Consider the following 15,576-nt stretch of genomic DNA (forward strand, 5'->3'; position numbering starts at 1 on the left):
TGGTACCCATTCATGTCCTCTGGATTATAGAGGCAATACTCCAGTCATGATACACGGTCTAACATAACTACCTTTCTGTATGTCTCTGTCTTCACATGGTATTTTCTCCATGTTTCTTTTTTCAGTGGAGAAACCAGTCACATGGGATTAGGGCCCGCTCTGAGTATGGCTTCATCATAAATTGTTTGTGCATGTGAAGATTCCATTACCAAATGAGGTCTCAAGGGTTTGGGCCTCAGTGCACTTTGAGGGGAGGGGACACAATTCAACCTGTAATATCTGCAATGGATAAAGTGATAACATGAAGCAAAGGTTGACACAGGCTATTCTGACCCCACCTGGGTTCCCCCCACATCCTTCCCCTATAGTTCCAGAGTTTAAGTTTAGTGGGAAGTACTGTGTCTGCCTTGTTTGTGCTCAACAGTGGTAGACGTGAGAATTTATAACACAACTAAAAAGACAAATGATTAGGCTGGACGGATGGCTCAGTTAAGAACACTGGCTGCTCTTTCAGAGGTCCTGAGTTCAATGCCCAGCAACCACATGGTGGCTCACAACCATCTGTCATGGGATGCCCTCTTCTGATGTGTCTGAAGACAGCTATAGTGTACTTGTATACATAAAATAAATAAATCTTTAAAAAAAAACCCCTAAAAACCTCTAGAATTGGTGAGATGGCTCATCGATTAAATGCACTAGCTGTTCTTCCAGTGGTGCTGAGTTCAAGTCCCGTCACTCATAACAATCTATAAAGGGTCCTGATGCTCTTTTCTGGTAAGCAGGTGTACATGGAGACAGAATACAAAAATAAGAAGAAAGACAGATGATTGGTGGGAAATGGGCTGTGAGGTTTTGTGCACCGTGGCTCTCCTCTTTGTATATGGCAGAGTAAGTGAACATACAATTGATACCAAAGGCGAAAGCAACCGGGCAAAGTGCTCTTTGGTTCTGCCATTGTTGGCTGTGTATAATTCAAAGCTGAATGTCTCCTTCCCACACTTGGAATGGGATCTCCTAGTACTAAGTGCTAACTCTGGTTTCCTGGTATATCCATGCTGGGCCAGGCCACAGCTCCATAGGTAAAGGGCTTGCCTACCAAGCATGAGGACCCGACTTTGGTTCCCCCCAACCCCCCCAAACATGTTTAAAAAACCAAAAACTCTAGTCAGGACAGCTTGTATCTGTTATCCCACTGCTGAAGAAGTCAGGAGGGTCCGAGTCTCGCTGCCAGCCAGCCTAGCCTCCTTGGCTTAGTTTCAGGCCAACAAGAAGATTCTGTCTCAAAAAACCCAAGGTGGTGACATTTGCAGGACAGCTGAAGTTGTCCTCTGGCTCCCACATGCACAGGCATATGTGCATTTGGAAACATGTACAGAAGGTTTATCCATGGCAACATTAACATGAACATCAGAGGCTATCAAACTTCTTATTTTAAAGGTCAAATTCGATGTAGTGAAAGTCCCTGATTGTTAGTGCAGGATTGAAGCCTGAAGTCTTTATGTCTAGTAAGCAAGGGTTCTGACACAAGCCTCGCGGCGGTCCTACCTAGCAACCACGTGGGTGCGGCTGACCTCACCCAGAGGCGCCGCCAAGCCCAGACTGCCCGCCAGAGGCAGTAAGAGGGTGAATGGGTGCATGGCTACTCGTTCCTGGCTGCACGCCCTTCTTTCTCTTAGGAAATTCTTTTCATGCGGTCCACACAATAAACTACATTACACCAGCGTGGAGATGTGATACGTGGAGAGGATCAGAGAACCTAGCACGCATTCCTCCGTACTAAGCAACCAATCCCACCTCTTTGGCTCTACAGGGGAAAAAAAATAAGGACAATCTCAGTTTGCAGCCGCCCCAGGAACTTCCTGGTTCTGCATAGCCACGCCTCCCATTTCTATGGCAATGGGTCCCTCCCCAAGAAAGCCAGCCCTGCTTCAGCTAAAACGTACAGGCAAGCGTTCTCCTCGATACTGATGGCTTTGCTTGTAGAATTTCTTCCTTTCCCTCGTAGGACTCTTTGGCTAACCTTATTCCTCAGAGGGCATTAAAACCTTCTGTTTGTTTGTTTGTTTTGTTTTATTTCGTTTTGGTGGTTTCATAAAAGATTTTTTTAAAAATTGAGAAGTGCATTGGCCCTTTCGCATGGCAGGCGAGAATTCTACCACTGAACCACCAATGCCACCTGATCATTAAAGCCTTTTTATAAAACTGCTGGAAGTGGCAGTGATGGGCGTTGCCAGCTGCGAAGACAGCATTCTCAACCGTAAGTGACCGGAATAGCCGCGGGTGGACTGACATCCCACAATGCATGTGCTCTCTCAGCTGACGCCCTTTCCCAGTCTTCTAGGACTAAAGCTCGGCTGCCTCCTGCCCAATCGGATTCTAGAGTCTCAGCGGATGCTCCCGATCTTGGGGACTTAAGGTGCCTTTCTGCAGGAAACTGGCTTGAGTTTACTGAGCGTTCAATAACTCAGAGCTTTAAGCCAAAGGGGGTGGTAAAAACAGACACCTTTTCTAAGGGGAATAAATTGAGAACTGGGCTCTAGTCCTCACTGGCTGCCTCTTCCAGTGTGGTGTTGGAGGACAGTATCTTTCTAAGCAGTCTATGGGGCTTCAGGCCTCTTGGTCCTGTAATCCCACGGAGTCTTACTGTGAATGTCAGCATGTGATTCTGATTAAAGTATGGCTCAGATTCTCTCCACAACAGGTCCCCTAATTTGAGGGATGAGTTCCAAGATTCCTGTGGATGTCTGAAACTGGACTGAAGCCTAGATGTGTTACATATTCCCACAAGTACATGCATACCTGTGATAACATTTACTTTGGTGATAAATTTTACTTAGAAATTAGGAGCGGTAAAAGTTGACAGCTGATTAAAATAGAAAACAAAAACAATAGACTGTAGGCAGGTTATGTGGATGTGTTATTCTTAAAATAAGTTTTTACCCTTTTTTACTTAAAAAAAAATCGCTTCGCAGTTTCTCTGGTATATCTCAAATAACAGCAGCGCAGCTTCTGCACGTAGGAACTTTATTAAGTTAAATAAAGTGTACTTGGACACAGGCACTGATGGATTCACTTACCAAGAGGCTGACAGCTAACAGGTGGGTAGCCTCTGCAACACGAATACACAAAACAAAGGGGTCATTCTGAGCAGGTCAGAGCAGACAGCATGAGAGTGCATCATGCCTGTCAGAATGGCACACAGCCGTACTCCTTTAAGCCTCCATTTTCCAACTAATATAATAAGAGTGTGACAACTAATCTTGGTTGACAACTTGAAATGCCCAGGAAGAGGGACCGACAATTGAGAAATGGCCTCCATCAGATTGGCTCTCAAGCATGTCTGATGGGGGAGGGGTGGTGACTGCTAATTGATACAGGAAAGGCCAGGTGACTGTGGGCAATGCCATCCCTAGGCTGGTGGGTCTAGGCTATATAAGAAAGGTAGCCGAGCAAGCAAAGCAAGTCGGCACATAAGCACATGAGCCGGTGTTATTATTGAAGCCCCTAGTAGATTTATGAGTTCATTCAGGAACCTGTACTTCTGGAGCTGGGTTTACATAAGACTCAATAAACTTTTGATTATTGGAGGTGAGAATAGATGAAAGCTGGGTATGTAGTATACACTTATAATCACAGCACTCAGAAGGCTGTGGCATGGGGATCAAGAGTCCCAGCGACCGTAGTGAGCTCTACATCAGCCTGGGATGTGTAGGGAGGTCTTGTCAGACAGCAGGATAAGCAAGAGCAATTCTAAGAATCAGATGTAACTTCCCGTTCTCATTTTAATTCCATTAAAACCAACATATGAGAGTGGACAGGCATACACAGAAGAGGCCTCTCTGCGTACTTCACAGGGCCAGGCTGGCATCAGCCTCCATGGCTCTTTCCCACAGGTTTGGCTATCTCCTCTAGGCTTTGTGGATCTTGGAGTCTCCTCACACAGATTCTCAGTTTCAGACCAGCCTCCAGAAGGGAGAGAGTTTCCGTTCTCCATAACTGTTTCTTTTCTTTTTTTTTTTCTTTTCCTTTTTTTTTAGAGAAAGCCTGGCACCAGCATATCTCTCTCTCTCTTCCAGCCAGGAGACTTCCTGGAAAGACTGAAGGAGACCAGTTTCCCTTTGGTCTTCTTCCAGAGTCAAAGCTATGCCTTTTGATGTGAGCCATAGTTTTTGGACATGGAGCCCTCAGGATTTGTTTCACGTCCTCTTTTGAGAGGACACACTGCAGCAAAGGCTGACCTACCTAGTGCCCTCTAAGATTAGAGTGCGTCTGGGCCTCGGGCCAAGAGGTCACAGTACCACTTGGAGGGGGAGGGCACAGGAACTGAGAAGGAGAGAATATTCAATTTTTCTTGGACCTGTCAGTAGGTGTCCTGCTGGGCCTGTGAGTCCTGGGGCCATGCCAGTGGGACTTCGTGTCCAATACGGAGGTACCCCAATCCTTCCTTCATGTCTTTCCTACCTCTGCTCGCTGTTCTTTGCTCTCCTCCTGCCCTCTTCCCCACTCTTTACCAACTTCATTGAACAAATCTTATTTAGTGTTTGTAATATGCAGGACACTGTGCTGGGCCATGCAATGGTCACTACCACTAAAGGATCAGCATAAACATCCTCGTTAAACAAGAAAGGTAATAAAAATGGATCACATCTCGAATACTTTTTTATCTGCATTCTCTACTTCAGACCCGTGAATGGATGCACCTCTAGCTGACAGGATGGTTTCTGGGGTGGGAAGAACTGGAGTTAGAGAATCAGATGAAATTGGTATGCACCTCAGCTCTGACCTTGACAGGCTGTGTTGGTCTTTGTCTCTAAAATGGTAGGCTCGGGTAGAGAGAGTACTTTCTAGTGGAGACAGGGGCCAGAGAGACAGAGAGATACAGAGAGACACAGGGAGATTGTGTGCTATGAGAACAAGGTGAAGTGTTGCCTGAACGATGTTAGCCTGGTGCCTGGAACATCAGTCTCAAAAATATCACATATCCTTGCTGCTTTACCTACTCAAGCCTAGGAGTCAGGTGTGCATTTTATCTAAGGAGCCAGATAGTAAACACTTCAGCCTCTGTGGACCATCACAGCATCAGAACAGTTACCCACTTAACTCTACTGAAGCCATGGACATGGGTAAGCAAGTGATCAAAGCCGTGAGCCAGCAAAACTGTTTTTCTGGACACGGAAAGCTGAAAGTTTATCTAACTTTCACATAGAAGAATGCTTTTTGTCTTGGCTTTTTCCAAATCATTTTGACTATGAATATAAAAGCCATCCCTATCGCACAGACCGTGTAGAGACAGGCCAGGAGCCAGGTGTTGGCCTGCTGGCTAGTTTGCCCACTCCTGCATAAGCCGAGTGAAATGGCTGATGCTCCTTTTTTGTGGATTTTACTTCATAGAAATATCCAACTGGGGGTCTTCAGTACCTCTCTGTCAGTGTCTGGATGCAAGCCAGACTGACTAACACAGTTATAATCCAATCCAAAGACTGCATAAACCTCACACATAAAAGTAATGCCTACACTTGACTTGTGCATAAGCCAAGATAACAAACAATACTCCCCATTCGATGCTAGTCAGCAAAGTAAGTCACGGAAAAGACAATCTGGGCTTTGCAAATGTGGGCATGCTGCTCCCGACAGATGCAGGGATTTGCTTGTATGTGCACTTTGTCTCTCAATGCAGTGATCTGAGAAGCTTCTGTGAGAGACACAGATTAAGGCTCACAGACTTACTAGATTTTATAAGCATGGCCAGAAGGCATCAGAATGAATGTTTAGTGAAGAGACCTGGGGAGTGCAAAGGAGGGTAGGAAGAACCTACTAGAAAGAGGCAGTCCCAAACAACATGGAAATCAGACCATAAATGAGTCCTCTGTGAAGCATTCAGGTACCCCAAGCAATACACGTTCCCTCTCGCCCTGTCTTTCCAAGACTCCTTTTAAATGGTTGTAGATAGAAATAGAACACTTTGCTTTCCTTCTTCTGAAATCTGAGAAGATTTTCAGTTTCAAGTTTATAACAACTTCCTTGCGAGTCACAATCTTTTTCTCCAATAACATAAAGTAACTGCCAAATCCAGAGGTATTGCAATTTATTGGTAATAACTTTAAATAATAATAATCATTAAAGTTGCTTCTCCTGAGCCAGACAAAATGGAAGCCCCCCCTTTTTTTTATAAATCCAAGAATCCAGCTTGCTCTTCCACATAGAGTCATCAGCATCCAGCCATTATCCTTAGAGAAAGGATAGCTTATACAGCCAAACAGACCCCTCTAACAGCCCTCAGTGTTGGATGCCATACCAATACCTACTGACTTGTTGGAGCCTGTCCTCCAGGAAAACCACAATTGTCTTAGTCACTCTTCTATTGCTGTGAAGAGACACTATAGCCCAGGAGACTCTTCTGAAAGAAAGCATTTAATTGAGGGCTTGCTAACAATTTCAGAGGGTGAGTCTATTATCATCAGGGAACATGGCAACATGGTAGCACACATTGCTCTAGAGCAGTAGCTGAAAGTTCTACTCACTGACAGCTTCCTCCAACAAGGCCACGCCTCCTAATCCTTCTAATCCTTTCAAAGAGTTCTATTCCTTGGTGACTACGCATTCAAATCTATGAGCCTATGGGAGCCATTTTTATTCAGCCCACTACAACAAGCATAGATATTTCCATCTGGACTCTTTGAGTCACAGGTAACCAGCTGGCTCCCTGCCAACTTGCTTTAAATAATGTTTTAACTGGTATATGATGAATCGGGGAAGCAGATGTGATCTTGGACACCATTAGAGAGGAGAAAGAAAAGGAACTAGGTCACAGTATAACCAACAGCACACCCAATGCCTCTTCTTCTATACCCATGGAGAAATAATGTGGGCATGGATAGAAACAAGGTAGTGTGGGAGGCAGGAGGAAGAAGGAGGGAGGAAAAACTTAATAAAATTAACTTCTATTAATATTTTATTTCTTTTTGCTTTACGTATATGAGTGCTTCACCTACATGTTCATCTGGGAGCCACATGCATGCCGTGCCCAAGGGGCCAGAGGAAGCATTAGATCCTCCAGAACTGCAATTACAAACAGTTGTTAACTGCCATGTGGACCTGGGAACCAAAACCCCATCCTCTGGAAGAGCAACGAGTACTCTTGATGCTTAAATAATCTTTCAGGTCAATCAATCAATCAATCAATCAATCAATCAATTTATTTTAAAAAGCAGAAGCCTGAAGTCATAGAACCTGACAGTTTCTTTCCTCTTCGCCTTCCTACAAAGAGTGGCATTCACACCTTCTAAAAGGAGGAGGTCTACTTCCCTGTGACCTATAGACCAAAAAACCTGGATCAAGGTCATAAACTCCACCTGCTTCAGTGTGAACATATTCTTCAAAGGTTGTGTGGTTAAAACCTTGGTCCACAGTCTGCAGCACTACGGCGAGCTGGGGAGCCTTTAAGAGGTGTGTTCTATTGGGAAGTCTTCTGCTCACAGAGGGTGTGCTCTCCAAGGGAACTGTGGTACCCCAAGTCTATCCTGTTCCTCTCTTTCTTTTTCTTTCTTTTTTTTTTTTTTTTTTTTTTTGAGTTTTTCGAGACAAGGTTTCTCTGTATAGCCCTGGCTGTCCTGGAACTCACTCTGTAGACCAGGCTGGCCTCGAACTCAGAAATCCGCCTGCCTCTGCCTCCCAAGTGCTGGGATTAAAGGCATGAGCCACCACCGCCCGGCCTGTTCCTCTCTTTCATGTCCCAGAACAAGGTAAGCAAGTCTGTGCTTCCTTAAGCTAATGGCGTCCTCTGTGCTTATGCTGCTAGGGAGCTCAGGGGCTCCACCCCACTTCCTAGCTCTTGTCATTCGAATGCCACAAATGCCTTCTCCAAACAACATGGCTGTAGCTCAGTAACATTATGAGACTCCGGTTCCATCCTGACACAGAGAGAGGGGCGGTGGATAAAAGGGCTCTATCACTTCTCTTACTCACCACTGTCTCCCCAGCCCCCAACATTTCTTCAGAACACCGAAGAAAGCTGGGCATAAAGGCAGTTTGAGCTCCACTGTACAGACAAACAGTTTTTGAGGGACAGTGTGACTTTCTCATGCTATACAACTAAGTAGCAAAGCTCTCCAGGAGAACTCACTCCAGCCTCTGGTTCACGCCTCCTTGTCCCACCATCAGCTACTGGTAAGACTGGGGCCTTGAAGGCCTTTGCAGGCTGCCTTGGCTTTTATAATAACTAGCTTCATAGCGAATGCTCCACAACACAGATGATTAGCAATATGAGAAACAAGAGGTGCTGCTAAGTGAGATGAAGAACGGTGCTGAAGAATAGAAAAAGGCTCCCACCGCACAGCCAGCCTCTAGAGGAATTAGCAGCTCAGGGTTTGTGAATATATACTCCCCAGTCAAACAGCGGGAGTTCCCAAGATAGCAGAGAAACCGGAACCCTGCACAAAGGACTGTAGTCCTCAAAGGTCAACAATTTGGCCAGCCATTTGGGCAAAGGGCAGGGAAGAAATAAACCATGACATCCTGTTAGAGGGGGATTCACAGAAAAAGAAAACTCCAGGGAATAGTAAAGAAGCAAAAAGACACAAGACACTGCAGTGAAGAAGCCAAGTCCTCAAAATGGCCTTGGGAGCAAAAAGCTACCACTGACGGAAACATGGAAGAGTGTGTGTGCGCGCGCGCGCGCGTGTGCGTATGCGTGTGTGTGTGTGTGTGTGTGTGTGTGTGTGCATGTATGTGTGCTGTGTGTGCGTGTGCATATGCATGTGTGTGTATGCTGTGTGTGTGTGCTGTGTATGTGGTGTGTGTGTGTTTATATGTAGTATATGCACGTGTATATGTAGTGTGTGTGTGTGGTATGTGGTATGTATATATGTAGTGTGTGTGTGTATGATGTGTGTGGTGTGTATGTTTGTGTGTGTGTGGTATGTGTTTATGTGTGTGTGGTGTGTGCATGTGTGCATGTGTATAGTGTGTGCATGTATGTGGGTATTTGTGTGTGTATATGTGTGTATGCACAATGTGTGTGTGTAGGGGCTTAACTCAACTTCAGAAGCCTTTGTTTTAATGTAGGGTGATCAGGATGAAGTGATAAAAAACCAGAAGTGGCAGTTGGCATAATTTTATTGGGCATCTGGCTCGGCCCTTCGAGTTCTGGTCAGGCTTCAGCATTCCTCTCTTTTGGGCAGAGGTGGGAGGGTGGGGTGCCAGTGATCACATTCAGGACCTTGGTATAAGCTTAACCCTAAGTTGCAACTCAGTTGTCTCTTCTACTTGTTTGCTTTTTAAATTTCTCCTTTAAAAACACTACTTGTATGTGTGCGTGCTCATATGTGTGAGTGTATATGTGTGGTGACTAAAGGCTGATTAATGTCTTGTGTTTTCCTCTGTCACCTTCTGCCACTTGCATTTTGATTTTACTTTATGTGCATGTGTATCCTGCCCGAATGACTTTATTTGTACCACATGTGTGCCTGGTGCCTGCAGAGGTCAGAAGAGGACCTTGGAACCTGGTAACTGGAGTTATAGATGGTTGTGAGCCACCATGTGGGTGCTGGGAACCAAGTCTACGAGAGCAGTAAGTGCTCGTAACTGCTGAGCCATCTCTCCAGTCCTTTGGAGACAAGGTTTCACTATGGAGCTCTGGCCCACCTGGAACTACTGTGTAGACTAGGTTGGCTTCCAAGTTATAGAGGTCCATGTGCCTCTGCCGAAAAGTGCTGGGATTAAAGGCATGTGCCTCCATGCCTGGCCTCCACCTTCATTTTTGAAACAGGGTCCCCTGAACCTAGAGATCAACCTAGAATAGTTGTCCAGTGACCTCCAGGGATCCTCCTGTCTCCATTTCCACAACGTTAGAACACAGCACAGCATTCCATAGCACCACACCTGGCTTTTTACATCTGTGCTGGGGATTAGAACTTAGGTCATTGTACTGGTTGGCAAGTGCTTGACTAAGTTATTTCCTAAGCCCCACTTTATTCTTTTTTAAAATTCTATTAATATATGTTTATTTGCATGCAGAAACAGGAGGGTCAAGCCTTCATTTCAATTTTTCCATAAAGTTTACTCATTATGAGGAGAGTTTAGTTCAACTTGCTATTTCATGGCCAGCGTTTCTCCAGCAACAGCCTAAGGTCTTAAGCCAGCCTTCATGCAGCCTCCAGATTCTAAGTTTCCCTCTCACACTCTCTCAATAGTGTCTGGCATTTTAGGAGCAAACAGACCCATGACCTTGACACCAACCTCTGAGATTTTAGGTCTACAACAAGATGCTGCCATTCTTGGTTCACAGCAAAACTAAAGGGTCTCAGTGAGAGGCTGATCAGCTCCTGTTGTAAGGTCTCCATCTTTACGTGATGCCTCCTTTCTGGGGCTGTACTGAGCATCCTATCCTAAGTGTCACCTATGTATGCCACACCATAATATTTGAATCCTTCATGACAATTGTCGCAGTTTGTAATGACCAATTTGCTTGGGTAGAGCAAGCCCCTCATCAACCACTAACTCTATGGGGGCAGGATCACCCTCCATGCCTGACACAGCATCCATGCAACTCAGCACATATTGTGGTTCCAAACACTGCACCCTAAAGAATGACTGAGTATCCTGCCTGTCTGGCCATCACCCAGGGTAACATCACCACCACTGCCTGGAAGAACATAGTCCCAGTGACCAGATTCTTACGTGAGGCACTTCAGAAACAGTTGAATGACCCAGTGCTAAAGATCCCTCTGAGTTGTACATGGATTCTGTTGGAAAAATGACATTAGCAAGCTAAAAGGACAGCCACTGCACTTCCTTAAGAGTGACACAGATTCTGTGGGGACAGTCTCCACACTGCTCATCTATCTGTGTGACACTTGATCTTCACTGTCAACTTGACTGGATTCAGGATCACTGTGGAAACACATTTTGGATGGGTCTATCAGAGTCTTTCCAGAAGAGTTTAAACTGAAGAGAGAAGATATTCTACAAATGTAGGTAGTGTAACCCCATAGGATGGGTTCCAGTCCGAAGAAAACAGACAAGGAGAGCTGAGTACCAACTTTATTCTCTCTGCTTCCTGACTGCTGATGCAATGTGACCAGTCAGCTCCTGCTGCTGGGTCTTCCCCACCATGAAGGAATCTTAAATCACGAGCCAAAAGCAAACCCTTTGTTCCTTAAGAAGCTATGATCAGCTATTTTTGTCACAGCAACAAGAAAAATAGTTAATATTCACAGGCACTAAAGTTTGCTTTATAATACATTTACATGGCTATGTGATTACTGGATACAAGTGAACACCAGCAGTAATGAGGAACAGGCATTATTTGGATATTTTCCAATCCCACGCCCCTTTTCCTTCCATTGCTGGAGAGATAACCGAGGGATTTGTGTTAGGCTGGGCTTTACCTCAGTCATACCCAGAGTCCTGCACTTCACTCCTGCTTTTACATGTTCTGAACCAGTGAGCTCCAGTAAACCGTCGAGTCCTAGAAGAATACATGGTAGCTGCCCGATGACAGGGAGGAGTAAGGACACCATACCTTCTTAGAGACCTCTCTCAGTACTCTAACTGACCAAGGGAGTCTAAGGGCTGTGGTATAGCTCGGTGGTAGAATGCTTGCCTGCCTCCTATGAGGGAGGCTCTGAGTAAGTTCCATCCACAGTGCCATAAGTACAAGCAAGTGGAAATAGCAGATCCACTAAACGTCATTTGAGATTTATTTTTGAAGAAAGAGATGACTACTGTTTATGCAAAGATGTAGTTTTTAATCCTCCTGCAAAACGCTTATCTGTAAAACTATCAAGTTAGAGACCAAAATCAATATCAAAAGCAAAATATTACCAAGTTAGATGTATCTTGTTATTTTTATTGGCCACCCTTAAGTATTTCTGGTATTACCAAAGGAAAATACTTTCAAAAATAGCCCAACTGTTTTTACGCACAGTTCAGTTGCAGTGACCTTTTGTATATAACCCAAACAAGATATCATACGCAAGATACTCAACTTTTATTTAGGGACCCAGACATGGTCATGTTATTTTGCTTTAAATTAAAAAAAAAACCAAAACATTATTTATTTTTTCTTTTTACTAAAATATATTTTTTCTCACATATGTATCCTGACTATAGGTTTCCCTCCCTCTACTCCTCCCAGTTCCTCCCCAAATCCCCTCCATCCAGATCCATCCCCCTGTCTGTCTCTCATTAGAAACCAAACAGGCTTCTAAGGGATAATAATAAAATATGACAAACTAAAATACAGTAAGATAAAACAAAAACCATCATGTTGGAGTTGGACAAGACAAACAAACAGAAGGAAAAGAGCCCAAGACAAGGCACACATACACACACACACACACACACACACACACACACACACACACACACACAAATACCCACTTGTTGACACACCCAGGAATCCCATAAAAACACTAACATCTACACAGAGGACCTGGTGCAGATCTTTGTGGGCCCTGTGCATGCTGCTTCCGTCTCTGTGTTCATATGAGCTCTGTTCACAAACGTTGCTTTACGACTGTGTGTTTGTGTGTATGCCATGGCACACATGTGAGCTCAGAGGACAAGTTGGTTCTCTCCTTTCACTTTATGTTTCCTGAGGCTTCACATCATCAGGCTTGTCAGCAAGTGCCTCAACTTGCCAAGCTATCTCATTGGCCCTAAAATTTTGCGTCTAATGAAGTCAAGGATCAATGAAAGAGAGGTGACCTAATAAAAGTCATGATATATGTTAAAGAGAAGGAAGAAGTAAAATGGAAGGAGAAGCTAAGACAGAAGACACGAGGATGAGAAGGAAGTGTGACTCAGGTCTCTTGTTCCTGGCTGTCACTTACCCATCCAACCATTCATTGTCTTATTGCAATTCACGGAACAGTGCTCGAGTGCTCAGTTGGCATGTGAAAGGACATGTGAAAGATTGAAAGTAGCATTTCAGCCGGGTTGTGGTGGTGCACACCTTATCCCAGCATTTGGGAGGCAGAGGCAAGCAGATCTCTCAGTCTGAGGCCAGCCTGGTCTATAGAGCGAGTTTCAGGACAGTCAGGGCTACACAGAGAAGCCGTCTTAAAAAAGATTTTTTAAATAATTTCTTTCTGTGTATATGTGTGTATGTGCCTGCACGAGTAGGTATATCATGTGCATGCAGGTTTCTGCAGAGGTCAGAAGTCAGTGTCAAATCCTCTGAAAATGAAGTTACAAGTGACTGTGAGCCACCATCATGGGTGCTGAGAACCAAACCATAGTCTCCCGCAGGAGCGCTAGCACTCTTAACCACAGAGCTATCTCTCCAGCCCTGAAACACCACACCCTGTACATGTTTCTCCTTTGTGCGAAATACTGCTCTCTTTTCCTGTTCTTCCTCTGCCAAAAGTTCCACTAGGTGTCATCACCAACCCCAAAACCCTCCCAACACAGGGAAGCCCCATATGCTTCCTTTCAGTTACCAGCAATGCTGACACATCCTGTTATAGCTGTTACCACACGCCCCAGTCATTCTTTATTCAAATGTCTACCTTTGCTAGTAGAGAGTGAATTCCTAGGTCCAGAAATAGCAGTTTAGGTAGTAAGTGCTCAATAAACATGATTGTTTGTTCTACAATGGCATGTAGAAAGAAAGTGAAGTCGATTGTTGAGTAACTACTAGATACACCAAATTCTGTGCTATCTTCTTGCTCTCACTCTGCTCTCACTTTCTCTTTGCATAGGATATTATTATGTAGCTCAGGCTGACCTGGAACTCCAAATGTAGACCAGGCTGGCCTTGAACTCACAGAGATCTACCTGCCTCTACCTTCAAGTGCTGGCATTCACCACACCATTATGCATCACACAACGATGGAGACAGTTCTGAATCCTTACTTGATTTCATGGTTGTAACACTACAGAATATACCTGCAGACACCCCAAGCATAGTTGACTATCCATCTTGGCGTCATTGGATGTAAATATGTATATGGTATTGCTTACTGTCCCCGGGGCCACAGTAAATAAAACTCCACGAGGCCAAACCAGGCATGAGAGAAAAAGAATGCAATGAAGAGTGACAGAGAGAACAAGTCTTGAGGTCACTGCTCATGTGCTGTGATGTGCTGTTTGGTAGTCATCATGCTTCTTTGTACATAGGGGGAGTGGAGGGTGGGGAGATGGCCCAGTCAGCAAAAAGATTATTGTGTCAGCACGAGGGGGAAAAAAAAAGATCCAGGTTCAAAGTGAGATCCTGCCTCAAAAGATAAGGTGGAGATCTACCGAGGAAGATGCCTGATGTTGACCTCTGGCCTCTGCATGTATGTGTACCCACACACATGTACACACATACACATATGTACATACATACACATGCACAAAATTAATGAGTATGGGAGTTGTTTTAAAATAATAAGAGTACACTAGAGTAAAACCTTAAACCACTCGTCCTTGTCAAGTAACTCGCACAGTGTATTGTGTATTGTGTGTAGCTGTAAGGTCATGAGATCAACAGGGTAGAGGGTTTGTTTACACGGCAACTCAGCAATCATAGGAAAAGTGCCTTGCACATCTTGATGACATCAGCATCACCAGGCTTGGCTCCATCCCAGTCCTATGAGACACCGCTGCACGTGTGGCCCAGTGCCAACCAAAATTTCACTACACAGCACATGACTGTGTACGAATAAAACTGAAGATGAAGAGCCACTGTATCAGAAATAAGAGAATATTCTCAAACTGGGAGAGACATGCCAGGTCTATTTCGAATGAATGGTACTTTCGGGGCTTAGTTATCTTAACTCTAAAGGCGTATAATATTTTAAAGTCAATGTTTTACCAAGCAGCGTGGTATATACATGGCTGAAATTCAACCAGTTTACACATACCACAACATGTGAAAGGCCAAGAGGCCATCAACTTGATTTTAAAAATAAGATCGCCTCAGTGATACTAGCAGCATGGCCTATGTGATTCAGTTTACCCATTTGGATTCAGTGGCTTGTGATGTGGGGGCTTTACCGATAGGTCCACTCTATACATTTTTAGTAACTTGTACTGTTGGGACTTTACCTATTGGTCCACCCTGTCTGTAGTCAGTGGCTTATGATGGAGGGACTCTACTCATGTGTCCTTTGTAGATGGTGGGTCAGACCATCACTTCTCATATGGTTCCTTCTTGCAAATGTTATCTATCTGTATTGTGGGCATGATGCTTTTTAAATTGTGTAAAAATTTGTTTAAAAATTATTCCATTAACCACATATACTCTCCTATTGTTCTGATTTGTAATCAACCACGAAAGATACTAGCAAGTGACCCTCTGGTCATGACCAGGTATTCTGCATGTCCTTGCTGTCTCCAGTGAGGACACATGTGATCTTTCACAATTCATCACCCTTTTCCTAATTGGACTCTGCCTGAGTCCATGTTGGGAAATGTGTTCTGTAGGCTATTTGTCTTTTTAGTTTGAAAAGGGAACAGACATTGAAACATGTGAGTGACTGGGAACTGGCAAGCCTTCTGCCAAACTGTGATAATGCAGTGGCTTGCCAACTTGTTTCTGAGTGTTACTTGGCATATACACTGACACAAATGGTATGTCTATCAGCTTCT

The 15,576-nt window shown here is 44.4% G+C and overlaps 1 protein-coding gene and 1 long non-coding RNA gene across 5 annotated transcripts in view; one reads left to right on the forward strand and one right to left on the reverse strand.

Annotated features, from left to right (window-relative positions):
- Trim2 (tripartite motif containing 2) overlaps positions 1–15,576 on the reverse strand; it is a 145,818-nt gene that overhangs the window by 66,045 nt on the left and 64,197 nt on the right. The gene's annotated exons all lie outside the window — the stretch shown is intronic.
- Positions 1,806–11,241, forward strand: LOC143442017 (uncharacterized). The gene is made up of 3 exons (XR_013109884.1): positions 1,806–2,257; positions 4,555–4,627; positions 6,981–11,241. It is a non-coding gene; the product is annotated as an uncharacterized LOC143442017 (long non-coding RNA).

This window comes from Arvicanthis niloticus, chromosome 4 (assembly GCF_011762505.2).
Source record: "Arvicanthis niloticus isolate mArvNil1 chromosome 4, mArvNil1.pat.X, whole genome shotgun sequence".
Taxonomy (NCBI): domain Eukaryota; kingdom Metazoa; phylum Chordata; class Mammalia; order Rodentia; family Muridae; genus Arvicanthis; species Arvicanthis niloticus.